General features: G+C 34.4%; 1 protein-coding gene across 2 annotated transcripts in view; it reads right to left on the bottom strand.

Annotated features, from left to right (window-relative positions):
* The window catches only part of LOC111503661 (G protein-activated inward rectifier potassium channel 3), a 67,296-nt gene extending 60,081 nt beyond the window's left edge, over positions 1 to 7,215 (bottom strand). The window contains exon 1 of one of the 2 annotated variants that reach the window (XM_074178830.1): positions 7,010 to 7,215. The gene's annotated coding sequence lies outside the window, so the exon portion shown is untranslated. Of the gene's footprint in view, positions 1 to 3,587; positions 3,742 to 7,009 lie in introns of those variants that run through there. The other variant, XM_074178829.1, reaches the window with a different exon arrangement.
* Between the last annotated feature and the right edge of the window lie 9,107 nt (positions 7,216 to 16,322).

The raw sequence follows: 16,322 nt of genomic DNA, 5'->3' as shown, positions 1-16,322 counted from the left end.
CAAAAGATTGACAAAAGATTTGACAAATTAAGAAATAAATTCACTTATATGATCGAATTGAGGGACCCAATCAACTCATCTTGATGGTATCCAATCAACAATAATATAAAAAAAAATGGTGTACCACAAGGTTCAGTTCTGGGACCGCTCCTTTCTGCAATTTATATTAGTGAATTTTATGAATTTGTTAGCTTTGGTAAAATACATCACTACGCCGATGATATTCAATTGTATAGTTCATTCAGCTTTAAAGATATCACACTCGCTAATGAAAATATTACCAGAAATCTTAAAACTCTATATGATGTATCTTGTGCACATAATCTTACTATCAATCCAAAGAAATCACAGGTGTCGATCCATATCAACAGTAACATACTTCCTTTTGTGAATGAATGTAAAAATCTGGGCTTGTGGTTAGATACAGACTTGAAATTCACGAATCATATAAGTCATCTGTGTAAAACGTTATTCAATGTATTGAGACAACTTTTTCCAAGTAGACACCTTTTATCAAAAAGTCTGAAGTTGAGTCTCTGTGAAACACTTATTTTAAATAGTTGTGTCAGATTTTCCTACGGTATCCGAAAGTATGATCACATAAGTCCGTCCTTTCGAGATTCTGGCTGGCTTTCACTCAAATATCTAAGAGCAATCCATTTGCTTAGTTTCACGCATAGAATTCTTGTTTCGGGATATTCGCCTCACTTACGTGAAAGACTGATTGCACTATCACAAAGTGGCACTTCTCGTAATAGGCAAATTCTGCTCATTCCCAGGCATTCCACAGCAATGTGTACTCGAAGTTTCTACTACAATGCGGCAAAATTGTATAACACCATCCCTACAGACTTTAAAGAAAGTTCAATGAGAAACTCTAAGAAAAGGTTGAAAGACATTTTTCTCACACGACAGTGATAGAACATGACAAATGCAAAAAAAAATTTGGCAATTTCTCATATATCCGAATACTATAAAAAATAATAAAAATACATATCAATCGAGGTTGGGTTTAAAAGCAGCTCTCATAGGCGAACTCCGCCTGTCATCATTTCTTTGAATTTTATTTTATTTGTACTCTTTATTGTGATGAATGAAGACATATTATATTTTTTCCACCGTAGTGTGCGCTGGTTAGGTCCTATCCCCCGAAGCCCCGATACATTCCAGAGGACGCGCCAGCATTATCAACCAATAACCACTCCCCACACCGTGGGGTAAGTGATCATTGGGTCCGAGAATCATGTGCCCTGAGCAAGCGCAGTGAGCCAAGATTGACAGCCTTCTGCATCTATGCGGTTAAGATTTCTGCCTTAGTGCGGCAAGCCAGTATGATTTTAAGATTCGAGAGTAGGGAGCACAACATTCCACCAAAACTCCAATAATCAGTACAACCACCTTGACAGAGTGATCTGGATAGAGTCTGCGGAGTTCGAAGAGAAAATCTTGATATTTTATCCGTTTTCCCTCCTCTTTTCCGACGATATTCGTCTCGCCAGGAGCTGAAAACTTCACGACAAATATCGTTTAGCTCTAGTGATCGAGAAGGACTACATCATTAGCTTGTATAAGCTTGAGGGTGGGGATCGAATAGTTACAATAAATTCGGCACTTCTCGTTCCCCACAACGGATTCAATATCCCCCAGAGCATAGAGCAACACCGGTATCTCGTCAATACCGTAAGAGTATCGTAGATGGTAATATAGCACTCTTAGGGCCGCATTATGTCGATGGATATAGGCCGAGACCGCATATGCTGGACGTACTGATAGCAAGTGCTTTAGGGTATCGGGTATAATAAGTGCACTTGCACTTATTATTTGTTTAATTTTGGATTATATGGTCTTTAGCGGGTCGAAATTAATATCGCATTGACTGCAGTGGGTATTATAATAATTATCAAACATCAAATTTTTAGGAGACACTTTTTCAAGGTTAGATCTAGTAAAAAGGGTATAGAAAGTGATCTGTCTACGTGTAGACGTTGAAGTTAATTCGTTCTAGTAACGAGGGTGCATTAATGGAACATACAAAATTTTGTGTAACATAACAATACTTGATGAAACTCTACGTTGATACAAGGAAGGCAGACAGAATATTTGAAGTAGTGTGGAGCTCCTCTAGCAGGATATACGCCATCAGTTCTAAAGGCAAGAAACTTCAAAAAACGCCTTTGCACATATTCTAAGGTTTCCTTATGTACATTATAGAGAGAATACCAAATCAAAGTAGCATACTCTAACTTGGAGCAAACGAGAGTTGTATGAAGTATGGTTAAGACGGTGAATGATTCACAGTTGCGCAGAACAAAGCCAAGCAGTTTTCTAGCCGATGCCGCGATATTATTGGTGTGGCCAACAAATGTCAACCTGCTGTCGAACGTCACCCCTAATTCTTTGACAGCTTCTTCGCGAAGAAGAATTGCATCCTAGAAGGTATAAAAATACTCAATAATATTGGTATTATGTGTAAAGGAGCAAACTTTGCACTTTCTAACATTCATTGCCAATTTATTGATTTGACAGCAGCTCTCTAAACTTGTGATAGATGAAAAGATCTTCAAGTCGTCTGCAAAAAGTGAGTTGCCACAAGAAAGCTCGGAGGTGAGATCATTTCTGGAGATGAGGAAAAGCGGGGGTCCCAAATTGGAGCCTTGTGGCACACCAGATAGTGATAAGTATGGTGCAGATGCAAATCCATTATAAAAACAAAGTTGGTTCTCTGATCCAAATAAGAGCGTAGAAGTTGAGTTAGTGGGAGATTTGAACCCATTTGCTATTTTCTATAGTAAGATGGAGTAACTAATTCTGTCGAAGGCCTTTGCAAAATCTGTGTAATAACGTCAACCTGTCATTTTCTGTCAAGCTGTCTTCTATCAAAAACTGCTTGATACTGCGGAGAGTCGATACAGTGGATTTATTTGCTGAAAAGTTATGAAGATCTGCAGAGATCAAGGGGTTGATTTGCGGCATTAGATGGTGATACACATATATCTCATAGGCCTTCGCGAAGTTACACAGAATATATATTGGTCTATAGTTCTCAATATTCTCTGTGTTTCCTGATTTGAATTGATCAAGAAACTAAAGCAGAACAAAAAACTCCATATTAGTTTTGTTATAGTACAAGAGTTGTTGAATAATAATATTGAGAATCTTTCTCCTGGAAATGTTGAAATTGCTTGAAGAACTGCCTAGAAAAGGTCATTATGCATCAATAGTGAATACCATAAATTTGGAAGCATATTATTAGTATTCAATTATAGTTTGAAAAATCATATGAAATTGAGTTGAAACTACTATCTGGTCTGCGATCTACGTTCAGTCATAGTATTCACATAACTGGTAACTGATAGTTTCAAAGAATTATTTGTAAGGTATAAAATTGAAATCACTTTCATTCAGTTTATATTTGTTGGCAGTGTTTGGCGCCAAAAGTTTCCAAGCTCGTCAATTCTGTTTTTCTCCACAGAGTGAGTGGCTTGTTCCCTATCATATGATTTCATTTCAGATGGTTCTATTTTTCGTCAAACCTGACACAATTTTTGTGGAAAAGTTTCACCAGTGTCAATGTATTTTATACTCACATTATTGTATGATCATTTTCGTTTCACTATAACACCAGTTATTCCTGTTTAAAACACATATTTGCATGAATATGATTGTTGTAGTTTTTCAACTTTCCAATGTTTTATTCAATCAGGAATTGTACATGGTATCCTCGTCAGAATTTGATCACTACTAATACTATAAATGTAGCATAATCTTTTTTTCGTAATATCTTATCCATTATATGTAGATACCATCAGACGTATATCGCAATTCAAAACACTTATCTTGTAAAAGGGATTTGTTTTGTCAGAAAACAATGAAGCGACCTTAATTTTTTTTTCATATTATTCTTTTTTGCTTTATCCTAGCAGTAAGTCGTCACAAAGATGTGTAGATCATGCACAGAAGTTTCCTTCAGATACAGAAAGATAAAATCTGTCCTATCCGAAACATTTATTTTTCGATTATGAATATTAAATCACACCAAAATTTGAGTGTTGAATATTGACACACAGAGAGTATGTTTCAATGTATACAATAATCTACATCTCAAGTTTGGTTTCGAGGGAAACAAAATATTACAAGCAACATCAGATTTGACCGAAACTCCTTTCTCAACTGTATGTAAAATAGTCAAAAACAAACCTTATGAACGCAAGACGCGATGTGATTCAGGATTACCAGAACCTTTAGATGTTCATCTGATAAAATCATTGATAAAAACAATATACGACTGTTTAAAAGCAATGAGATTCCTACAACTGAAATCATAAGGAAGAAATTCAGAATTGGATAAAGAAACTAGGATTTAGATTTGAAATAATAAACAAACTTCAAGCAGTTATGGAAAGCAGAAGAATAGTGGATGGTTCGAAAATGTGTATGCCTAACATGCCTGCAAACAAAACTTGATGAAAAGGTAATAGAGCTAATTAATGAAAAAGTATCTAATATTATGGAAGAAGACTGACAGAAAAGGATAAAAAAAGTAATTTTAGTTGAAAAAGACTATATGGAGATAGGATACTTCCATATTAACGGTGGAAATATATTCATTTTTGAAATAAATGATGAATGTGATAATGAAACAAAGAATATGGAAGAGGAATTATCAGAAGAAGAAAGTTAGTGAAGTGTTTTTGAAGCCACTAGTAAGTGCCATGCATGGCACTTACTAGTGGCGTGGTAGCAACTAGAAAGAAAGGAAACAGGAAATATTTGCAAATTGATAATTGACATTATGACATTTGAAGTTTAAAATTTGAAAATTGACAGTATAAACCAAAACAGGATCACCAAAAGGCACACCAAGAGCAATGTTGACACTAGCAGTTTCAAAAAGTATCTGAATATGGATACAGTGCTGCCAAGTACTCATAAAAGAAGTGAATAACAAGACTCAGCACTGCTTCCAAATTCACACACTATCTGTTACTTTGGGAACCTGGGGGAATCAGTTCCAATTCCAAGATGTAATTATAAATATTACTGAGGTTGTTAATCTCAGTCTTTTTGTTCATGTTGTTTGTATTCCTTTTGATAAAGAACATTTCTTTAAACAGCCGTTTCTGTAAATTACTTTCAGTACACAATACTCTAATTTCGGTGTAATTCATTTTGTGTTTTGTGTTGATGACATGTTCAACCAATGCACAGGTAGCTTTATTCATATTACAATCACTTTTATGTGACGTTATACGTCCTGATAAAATTCTAGATGTTTGACCAACATATGTATTATCACATGTATGACAAGGAATTTCATATACTACATTAGACTTTTCAAAGGAGTTTTAATTTTGGAAAACAGACTATTCGTAGTGGTGACAATGTATTGAGCAAATTTAATATTTTCAACGTTCAAGAGCTTGGGTGTTGAAGACTGAAAATATGGTAATGTTTTGAAAAATAATGAAGTTGGAGGTATATCTCCACTGTTTGATAAATTTAAATTATTATTATTTATGGGGTTAACTAAATTATTTGAAACAGTAGTCACTGTGGAAAAAGAGCTGAAAAGTAATTTATTCAAAAGTTTGCAAGGATATGAATTTTCAAGGAGAATACCTTTTAGTTCTTTGATACAATCATCTTTAAATAGTGGATGTGTCAGATTGATCACCCTGTTTTTCATGGTGAGGAGTAAATTTATTTTCATCTTTGTAGGATGGTATGAATGGTAGTTCAGTAACCTGTTGCTTGCGCATGGTTTCCTGTACCATCTTGTTTGTCATAATGTCATAATGACATGTCATAATGTCAATTATCAATTCGCAAATATTTTCTGTTTCCTTTCTTTCTAGTTGCTACCACGCCACTAGTAAGTGCCATGCATGGCCGTTAAAATAAAATTTAAAATTTCAAATCGTTTAAATGTTACTGCTGAATAAGTTTTATATATATTTTTTCTTTAAACCATAAAAATTTAATGTGTGACACTTTTCTACATAATGAAAAGTACTAAGTTTGTGTTTCTCAGTGAAACGTTCGACTTTTCACTATAACCTCAAGTTAGTAAGTACTTTTTAATCTATTGTTTTACAATTTTGCTTCACGTGTTATCAATTTATTGTAGATGTCTTGATAAAGGGAATAAACCTTCTCGAAAGCTCGACCATTTAACAAAGAGGATTCTTTAAACAACAGCCCAGCAATTTTGACTGCATCCCCAACATTATTCCGTATTTCTCCTTAACTAGTCAGTCAAGACTACCCATCGCTTTATATATTTATATATATATACATATATATGAGTAATTAGTATACACAAGTATTTTCAATTATCACACTGTTATTTGAATCCCTACTCTCCCACTCTCCTATATAAAATATTAAATAAGAAATATTTAATAAATCCCGTTCATCCATTTTACTACTACATTTACTATATACATTTTACTATATAGTTAGCTTTCTAACTATATTATTAAAGGGGAGCTGTTGGAAGGTAGGTTGCACTATATCGTTTACTTGAACTATATCACTATGTAGGTGCTACATATCGTCTGTAGTGTATGCATAGCATTATGATTTACTGTATGGATTAGTGAAGTCATCCCAAATGATGAATAATGTTGTTACTTAACTCTGGAGAGCAGAGAGAGCTCAGTTCTGTACAGATAACCGAATAAAGCGGTATAGTCAGTAAAGTGACGAGTGTTCATTTATTTTTCCCCATTAAGTATTCTACATCGTCTATTGATGATGCTAACTTGGTTAGCGAAACACCCGTCGAGAGAGAGTTTTTTTCAGTTCTGGTGTGGAGAAAGTCTTTCAGTTATATACAATATAAACATATGAATATGAATGAATACACAAGGATGAATGTTAATATCAGCTTTGATATTTGTTACGATTCTAAATTTTTAACAAATATGCGACACGTTTGATGGCATTTGAATCAACTCGGAACTGAATTCGAAACGATTATTAAAAAATTGAAAACGTAAATACTCACCAATGATTTTATTCATCCTACACAACTCACATTAATTTCCGCACTGAAAGAATAAATATTTTTCATCGGTCTATTCAAGGTGCTTTATTAATAATTAAAAACGAAGTTTGATAATTCACGGTCATGGCGGGATTCGAACTACACAAGTGGTTTTGCGAGATAGAAATCAACAGGTGGAACCGTTGCTCTCGGTTGGTAGCTACACCGTGCCACACTCGTCCACTCTCATTATTTTCATCTCTAACAATTTTGCATTCTTTATCCTTCTATTAAGGCACAATTGAATTGAAAAGGACGGCTTTGCAAGCAGTGGCGCGTATTGGTGGCGACGTATCTCGAGAGCTTGACGTCTTTCATTAGAAGATTTTTTCTGCAACCTTTTTGAATGTCAGCTTCAGTGCAATGTTCGTGTCAAAAATATAAAAGGTTTCGACGAACGTTTTGAAATGTTTGTTGAGATATCGAGAAATGTTGATACATATTTGGAAAGAAAGAATAAATGAATTAATGTAGAAAATTAGGAATTGGAGTTTTTTTACACACCTTATTAAATGTCAGCTTTAATGCAATGTTTGTGTCAGAAATATTGAAGGTTTCTTCCGATAGAAATATTGATTCTAACTGGAATATTTAATAAGATTTTTTTTCTGATGGATTCGACCGTTACTCGATGAAGATCCATAGTAATTTCATAAACTACGATTTGATCTCCCCAAACTTTATTTAAAAAATATATCACGACATGTTTCGCTAACACAGTAGCTTCTTCAACAGTGATTTGAACTACAAGTTACTTCTTACGCTAATATTTATATACTACAGGTAACTACAATTGAGGCTACCTCCACGAAATTACCCAAACCTCTACAACTTTTATATACCTGATGAACCTCTTCAATTATGATTACCTGAAGCATATTACCTCACTTCTACATCAATAATAATAATACTTCCTCGGTTTTTCTTGAGAAAACAAGTTCAATAATGGAGATCTATTCAATTCCAGTTAGTCATTCATTAAAATGTTTGAATTTTTTAGTTTATTAAATTTCATTGCTTCCAAATGATTCAGTTTCAAATCTTCATTTTCATATGATTTTATTCTACTGAAAGATGATTTGAGTATGTTCAACTTGTATTCTTATTTAGCTCATATGATGTTCTTGGATTCGATTCCTAAATATTCTGCCAGTTTGACCAATATACACTTCAGGACACGTTCCACACTTTAATTTAGATACTCCTGATTTCTCGAATTTGGATGTTTTTGTTTTATTCATTTTCAACTAACTTTCCCAACGTATTACTTGTTCCATATGCAATTTTAATATCTAATTTCCTCAAAAATTAGGCTACTTTTCTGTTGTTTGTCCAAAATACGTTAAAGCTCTATAATTTTGAGTTTAATTACATAACTTCTCAATAGGAAAAAGGTCTCGAATCGCTTTTGCGTAGACTTTTTTGGAAAGTATTTTGTTTATTAATTCAGCTTCAAACCCATTGTTTACCGCAACTTGCTTGATGATATTGAGTTCTTTATTGAAATTATCTATTGAAAGAGGAACATCGACTAATCTGTGATTCATGCTAATATAAGCTGCTACTTTGTGTTGATATGCATGGGTGGAATCGTAATGTATAGTAATATCCGTATATGACGTTTGTGATAAATTGAAAAATCATGTTTCTTGTTCATTCTATTAACCCTGCAGGAGACGCATCATTAATTTTTACATCAAAGAACGCGTTGGATCTGATATACCCAAAAGGAGAAAATCAAATTTTCTAAATAAATTTTTATTTCTGATAAGGTGTTAAATAAATCATTTATATGAACAAATAGTTATGAAAAGACCGGAAAACAATGTCCTATTTGCTCAACCAACACAGTAGCATTAATTCTAGCTGCAAGCTGTCGAATTTCTCTTGGCAGATATTTGAATTGTTTTCATTTGAATTACTTCTATACATAACCATGGCGTTTATACCAGCAACATTGAGGACTTACCTCAATACTGCTAAACTTAACGGAGTCAAAGCAACTATCAAGAATAACCACCTGATTATCAACGACACCTTCCACACTCTGGCTGATATCCAGTCTAATCCGGAACTCTTGCAAGTGACTCATAACAGAAGCGAGGTTGCGCCCTCTTCTACAAGAACTGCTGATAAAAGGACCCGAGAAACTCGTACAACCTCTGACCGGAACTACAAATAACACAGTGACTCTAATTTTTACTATATTTGTTAACATTGAATTTGAATTCATTTATAATTTATTTGAATACTAAGTCAATATATTCATTTACGCTTTGACGACTACCACCCTTACTAATACACCTTTCAGAATTGTTTGTTTTGTATATGCTTCAGTCGGGAAAATATCCTTAAATGTCCGAAACTTTAAAATTTGTACATTTAAATGTAAGATCATTATTCACAGGGTTTGATTTGCTATCGGAATATATTTCGAATCATCCCCAAATACAAATCTTCCATCTTCACCCGCTGCTTCTCGTATAATGCACCCAAATATTATAATCAACTACCCTGTGAATTTCGATCATACACCATCGTAAACTTTAAAAAAAAACTGAAGACTCATTTATCCCATTAGCCTCTTGCTCGTTCCCGACCTTGGCATTTCTAAAATGAATTTTCTAAAGTAAAGCAATAACTAAAATTTTTTGATATTGTTAACTCGACTTGTGTTCATATTATTTATCTATAGTTTCTCCCAGGTTGAGTTGAAAAACAGCCTTGGCCGATACTCCGCCTATTCACCATATACTGGAAGTTTTTCTTTCTCTTTGTTTTTGTTATTGTTCCTGTATTCTGTTTTATTTTATTTTTGTCTATTCCATTTGTATTTTTATGGTGAATAAAGACGTATTATTATTATTATTATTAAATAACTACCATGGGCCACCTAAGTATATTTCTCCAAACATTATATTTTGCAGAAAGTTGGTCAACTGTATCAGCTCCACCTTCGGTCGAATTGTAAAAAGTAATTATCTGTGGTTTCGCCTCTTCACCAGATGCCTCATCAATAGAAGAATCATCATGATGAAGGGTTGATAATAAAATAACCTGCTTATTATTTTTCGGTACATATGAAACCATAGACATATCTTCTGTAAAACCAAACATGCTCGACTTTTCTGGTCGTTTAGTAAAAAAATCATTGGGAATTTGCCTCTTATATTTTCTAAGTGTTCCCACAATTGTCAGCTGATGATTTTTTCAGTAAATTATTGGCCACTTCACCAGAAGTGAACCAATTATCCATGGTAACATTTATCCTAGATTTTGACAATGGTAAACAAAGCAAACAGATCAGATGAAACTTCTTCGAACAACCGAGTCAATCTTTCAACTTCTTTTTCGTCCATTATACTGTAAGAAATATAGATTTTTTTAAATAAAATTGAAGCATTGATTACAAAAATGGGAATGAAATTATTTCAGATATATAAAAAAATACTTACATAAAGGAACGTGTCGGGTCTGTAAGACCGAAATCTGCTCTACAATCGTTCTTCTCTAATACATTGCGTATTAGAGTAAGGGCAAGTAAGGGGCTTAACGGATTTCCCATAATTAAACCTTTTGAAGAGGAATAAATATTGTTGTTGAATTGAAAATGATTTTGCTTGAGACATAACGATAGAAGGTCAATGCTTTCTTGTTTTATAAATGGGTTCACTCTATTTTCATCTAATAATTCTATTACTGAAGTAATAGTATCATCAGGAGGTATGCTGGGAAATAGATTCTGCACATCAAAGGATAGTAATTTTGAGTTGTCTGGTAGAGTTATGTTCTCTATTTTCCTGATCAAGTCATATGAATTCCGTCGACTGAATATTTGTTTGAAAGTTACAATGGTCCAAGATGATACTGATTAGCCTTTCTGATAGTATCATCCTGGCAACTTATGGAAAAAATTGAATATTAGTGATTGTTTCCAAATGTCTCGATCAATCTCACCTGTGCTCAAGCAGTCAGAATCAAATGTCTCGGGTGGATTGTGAATCGCTCTAGAGTTGCCTTTCTTCGAGAACTTATGCAGATAAAGTACTGTTAGAACTACTTTCTTAGCACGCACTCGTTTTAACAAAAAAGGGCTCGGCAGTATGCGATACATAGAGAATATAAACCCGAATGTATTCTTAGACACGCTACCTGCTCTCCTAAGGCGATAGTTGGAAATTCTTCATTTGGAACCCTCCAGTTCAGTTCCTGGAAAGGATTTCATGATGTTTTTCACATCCCACCCTGATATTTTTTCTTGTCAACCAACATCTCCATAAATTAAATTATAGTTCACGTCTTCAACCGCAAAGAGAAGGATACTGAACCATCCCTTGCAATTGAAAGATTATATCCTAGTGTGATTTGGTGCTTGCAAACTATTATGCTTCCCGTCAGAGGCGCCAACACAGTTTGGGAAATTTTTTCTATGATTGAACCTCTTTGTAAAAGTTCTCCACTCAGTATCACTTTGTGGTATCTGAAATGAAATAACAAAAATACCTATTGCATTTTCATTTTACTCGAAAATTTTCTTGTTTTTTTAGGACTAGCCAGCAGACATCTGAAGATAATGTGGAAGTCACTCAAGAAGAAACTCTGAATGTCGACCAAGAGCCCATGGAGGATAGTGATGTAACTTCTGAGAGTGGTGAAAAAAGACGCAAAAGGAAACTGTTGAAGTCACTACCTGCATCATCGGACTCGCAGAAGAAACACGAATTTTCGGCAACATGAAAATCCCTTTCCACTATGAAATATGTTTAATTACGCAACGCAAGAGAGTGTTTGTTCGGCAAGTCTTGGCCTACACCTGCCGATATAAAGGAGATGTCTCCTAGTGAACTGTCCACCTTCCTGGAAAGGACAGGATGGACGATGACCTAGGAGGACAACTCCTCGGGAGGATGTAAAATGAGTCACATGTGGCCTAAGTGATGTGGGCTTAAGCTCACCCTCCCTACTCTAGAGATAAAGATACGCAACGCACTGAAATACCAGTACACGGCTTTTGGAGATCAAGTAGGGATGCGAATTAAAGACCTTCCAACGTTGAATGTGGAACAGTACGAAAGTAGCACGCTACCAGCACGGACGTAGCACCAACACTAACCCTCTACATCCTCAAAAACGTTCTTATTCTGGTCAAATTCCAACGACCATTCAACACTTACTGCTAAGTCCCACGCCTATTGACAGTGAGTCTATGGACAGTATTTTGTTGGAACTAAAATCTCCCACCTTTCTGAAATTTCAATCCTCTTTAACATTCGCTTTTTAAGTTTTGTGACACATTTTACGAAATATATGTTTTAATTTTTAATAGATACTTTAATTTTCTTACCTTGATGTAATCTCGTGAAACGCTGACTATTGCATCACGAACATTTGGTATGATTTTTGAAATTATTTGTTTCCACATCTCGAACATGTAACTTAACGAATGATAGGATTCTTCCGTCACTACATATTACAAAGGCCTGTTAGACGTTCGTCGGCGGAAATTGCTCCTCTTTCTTCTTGATATTTGGTGAAATCAGACTTAGAACATGAAAATCACTATTTCTCAGATCTGTACACACAGTTCAATTCGTCCATATTGTGCTATACTTTGAAGGCTTGAACGTAGAAAACTGTTTGTGCTGTCTTTTTTTATTTAAGAGTGTGATAATCGCAGCTGAAACAATTAGTAAATCCTCGTCAGCGAACATTATGCGGCTAAACTAAATGGATGCAGACGTTTTTAAATTCAATGGCTCCGCCAATTCGGCTTTTCTATTGGCATCGCCAACGGCAAATCACAGCATAATGTGGATGCGCCTTTACAATTTTCATATTTTCCACATTGGGGAACGTAAAAATACTTCACCAAACCTAATTTCTATCTTCCTTGGAACTGTTAATAGAACTTAGAATCCGGCAAAAAAAAATTCATTTCTGTACGAACGTTCTCGTTGAATAATTTTTTATATCCACGACAATGAGCCTAATTTGGCGGTAGTCCTTACTCAAATTACAGAGGGTCGTTAACTCATACAATACACTTACAGAGCTTTAATGTTGCCGAATTGTAGTTTATTAAATGAGCAAACTCTTCCTATTTAAATTGGTATGAAAGAATTTTGGAATACCTACTGAATTTCCACCAACGAGAAAATAAATATTTAATGATATCTTCCCACTCTTTCATTTGACCTTCTTTTAAACCTGCTATACATCTAAAATGGATGCATTTTCATCACTATTTTATATAATATATTAACTAAAATATGTTATAGTTGATGGATAAATGTATCACATAATTGAAATCTATCGAAAACACCATAACAGAAATTACAGTCTCTCGACGCGCGTTTCGCTAACCAAGTTAACATCCTCAAATGATCATTATGACTAAGTTTTACTACTATGTTATTGTTTTTTATACAGGGTGTGAAAGTCAAATTAAATAAATTCATTACTTCGGTCACGATACATATTTTAACAGAATCTCGAAACACGTCATATTTGAATTACAATTTGACATACTTCAACGGAAAAATCTACCCCTACCTTCAACCCCCGTCGAATGATAGGTACAACCCCCAATTTTTCAAATGAGAAGTATAGGGTTCTGATATATCATTTGAAAGATTCCTTCATTCTTCATTCAAAAATGTTATCGCTTTCAAGTTTACTGCAACAATTAAGATAAAATAAATGAAAATAATGTGGTTACCGAAATTCGATAAAATACACTCAAAACTTTTTGCAATATACTCAGAACTTATTTCATGTTGAGGTATTGTTAATAAGAAAGTAAGCAAAAACCATAACAATGTTCTTTTTAGATGGTATCTTTTGAAAAACTATAAATAATTTCAGTGGCAACGTTACTTCAAAACGCCTTGTCAACTTGTTTTGTATGTTGCAACATCAGTTGTCAGTATTTCAATAAAGTTTTTAGTTCGTTAACTTCAAGTCTGACAAATGGTTAGATTAACGGAAATGCATAAAATAACAGTTTTAAAATCCGAACTCAACAGGAAGTAGCTCCCTTTTTCATGAGAAATTTCCTAATTTGTCGCTCATACCTCAAGGAACAGTAAGCAAAATAGAGAAGCAGTTTCGCGAGCTTGGTCATGTGGGGCAGATAAAAAAGCAGCTGCCAATGCAATGAGTGACGGACTCAAATTAGATGTGATGATTGAGTGTAAGGAAAACCCACATACATCGAGTAGACAGGCATCCACTATATTCAATGTTAGCCTTACATCGATACTGAATATATTAAAATAAAATAAAATGCAACCCTACAAAATGATACCTACTCAGGGGCTCATGGAAGATGTTCGATAGAAGAACTTATTTTTGTGAGCAAATGATGGACATGTTTGATAACAATATCATCCAATTAGAAGACTGATGAGTCTACTTTGTCTCTTAACGGCCATGCTAATCGGCAAAATTGCCGCTACTGGTCAATGCTCACTGGATGAGAGAAGAACATACGCAATACCCTCAGAAGGTTAATGTTTGGGCAGGGATTGTAGGAAACCATATTATTGGTCCCTCTTTCATTGAGGTCAACTTGAATGGCATAATTATTTGGCACTACTTCAAAATGATGTCATTTCAAGTTTAGCAAATGTACATCCTGATCCAGGAAACCAAGTTTCGGTGAATACCATATGGTTTCAGGAGGATGGAGCACCACCACAATACCAAGTTAATGTCCGGCAATACCTCGATACAACATTTTCAAATCGGTGGATAGGGAGGCGAGGATCGATTGAATGGCTAGCACGTTCACCTGATCTTTCATCATTAAATTTATTTTTATGGAGATATGTAAAGAGCAATGTGTACAAAACTAAACCTTCAGATTTGGATAAAAAAGAAGGAATAACGTTTGCGATTAGGTCGATCACGCCTGATATGTTGAATAATGTTAGAAGACAGTTTTATTTGAGATTAGAATATTGCCAAGACGTTCGCGGTGAACATTTTGAACAGCTATTCCGTTAACATCCATAGTTCTTTTGAGTTTTTGAGTGTATTTTATCGAATTTCGGTAAACACATGGTTTCAAATTGATTTTTCTCAATTGTTGCAATGAACTTGAAAGCTATAACATTTTTGAATTAAAAATGAAGAGACCTTTCAAACTGTATATCACGAACCTATACTTCCTATTTCCCCTGTCATTCGAAGGAGGTTGAAGGTAGGGGTGGCATTTTTACGTTGAAGAATGTCAAATTATAATTCACATTTGACGTGTTTCGAGTTTTTTTTTTGATATGTATAATAACCGAAACAATGAAGTAATTCCATTTGACTTTTACACACTATATGTTTATGGCCTAAATACTTCTTTGCTTTACTATTATCTATTGTTGTTCCTATGGTAAATTACCTGTTTTTTAATACCTTCAATTAGTTATGTAATTCCTCTATGTGCGTGACCTCCCCTAGATTTTTTTCTCTGATATTTATTTGTTTTTTATTTAGAATCATTACGTATAAGATAAAGATTAAAGAATAAATGTAGGGGATAGTCGCTGACATAGAAAAAATACTTAACAAATTGAAGGTATTAACAAAAACAGGTAGTTTAGCATAGGAACAATGACAGATAGAGATAGGTAATACTAACCGGTAGTAGTAATGTACTACTAACAGGTAGTAGTTAGGTCAATAGCATATAAGAACACTACTATAGTAAAATTTAGTCATAATGATCTCCTGAGGATTCTAACTTGGTAAGCGAAACGCGCGTCTAGAGACGGTAATTTTTGTTCTGTTGTTGGGAAAGTGTCTTTCAATAGATCCATCTCACGCCAGAGATTCCAGTACGAACTATCAACATAATTCAAATGTTTTTTAAACAATGAAACTGATGGAATTGGCCGAGACTTGATGGAAATGCGGAACATATTTAACGCAATTGAATACAATTAAACACAATTCTCAACAGATGCTAACAGGTTGTAACAGCATCGTCACCACATCTTGAATATAAAAATGAGCATTTGAATCGAGTAATTATTCAAAGATTCTGCTGGGTTTGCTGGGTATGCTCTTGGTTGCGCAGGTGCTTAAGATAGTTGTCTATTCATGGACAAACTCCACAAGTTTCAATGAGTTTTCGACTCCATATATTCAATTTGGTAGGATTTTTATAATAAAAAATAAAACTATACAAAAAGCCAGTGAAATTTCACCTATGAAGTCGACAAATCGTTTTATCTTTACCTTGTAATACTACACATGGAATATTAACACTTTATCAGCA

Source organism: Leptinotarsa decemlineata, unplaced genomic scaffold (genome assembly GCF_025532065.1).
Source record: "Leptinotarsa decemlineata unplaced genomic scaffold, Ldec_3_MD MMD2_tig00004307_RagTag_RagTag, whole genome shotgun sequence".
NCBI lineage: Eukaryota > Metazoa > Arthropoda > Insecta > Coleoptera > Chrysomelidae > Leptinotarsa > Leptinotarsa decemlineata.
This window is presented reverse-complemented; position numbering and strand designations above follow the sequence as displayed.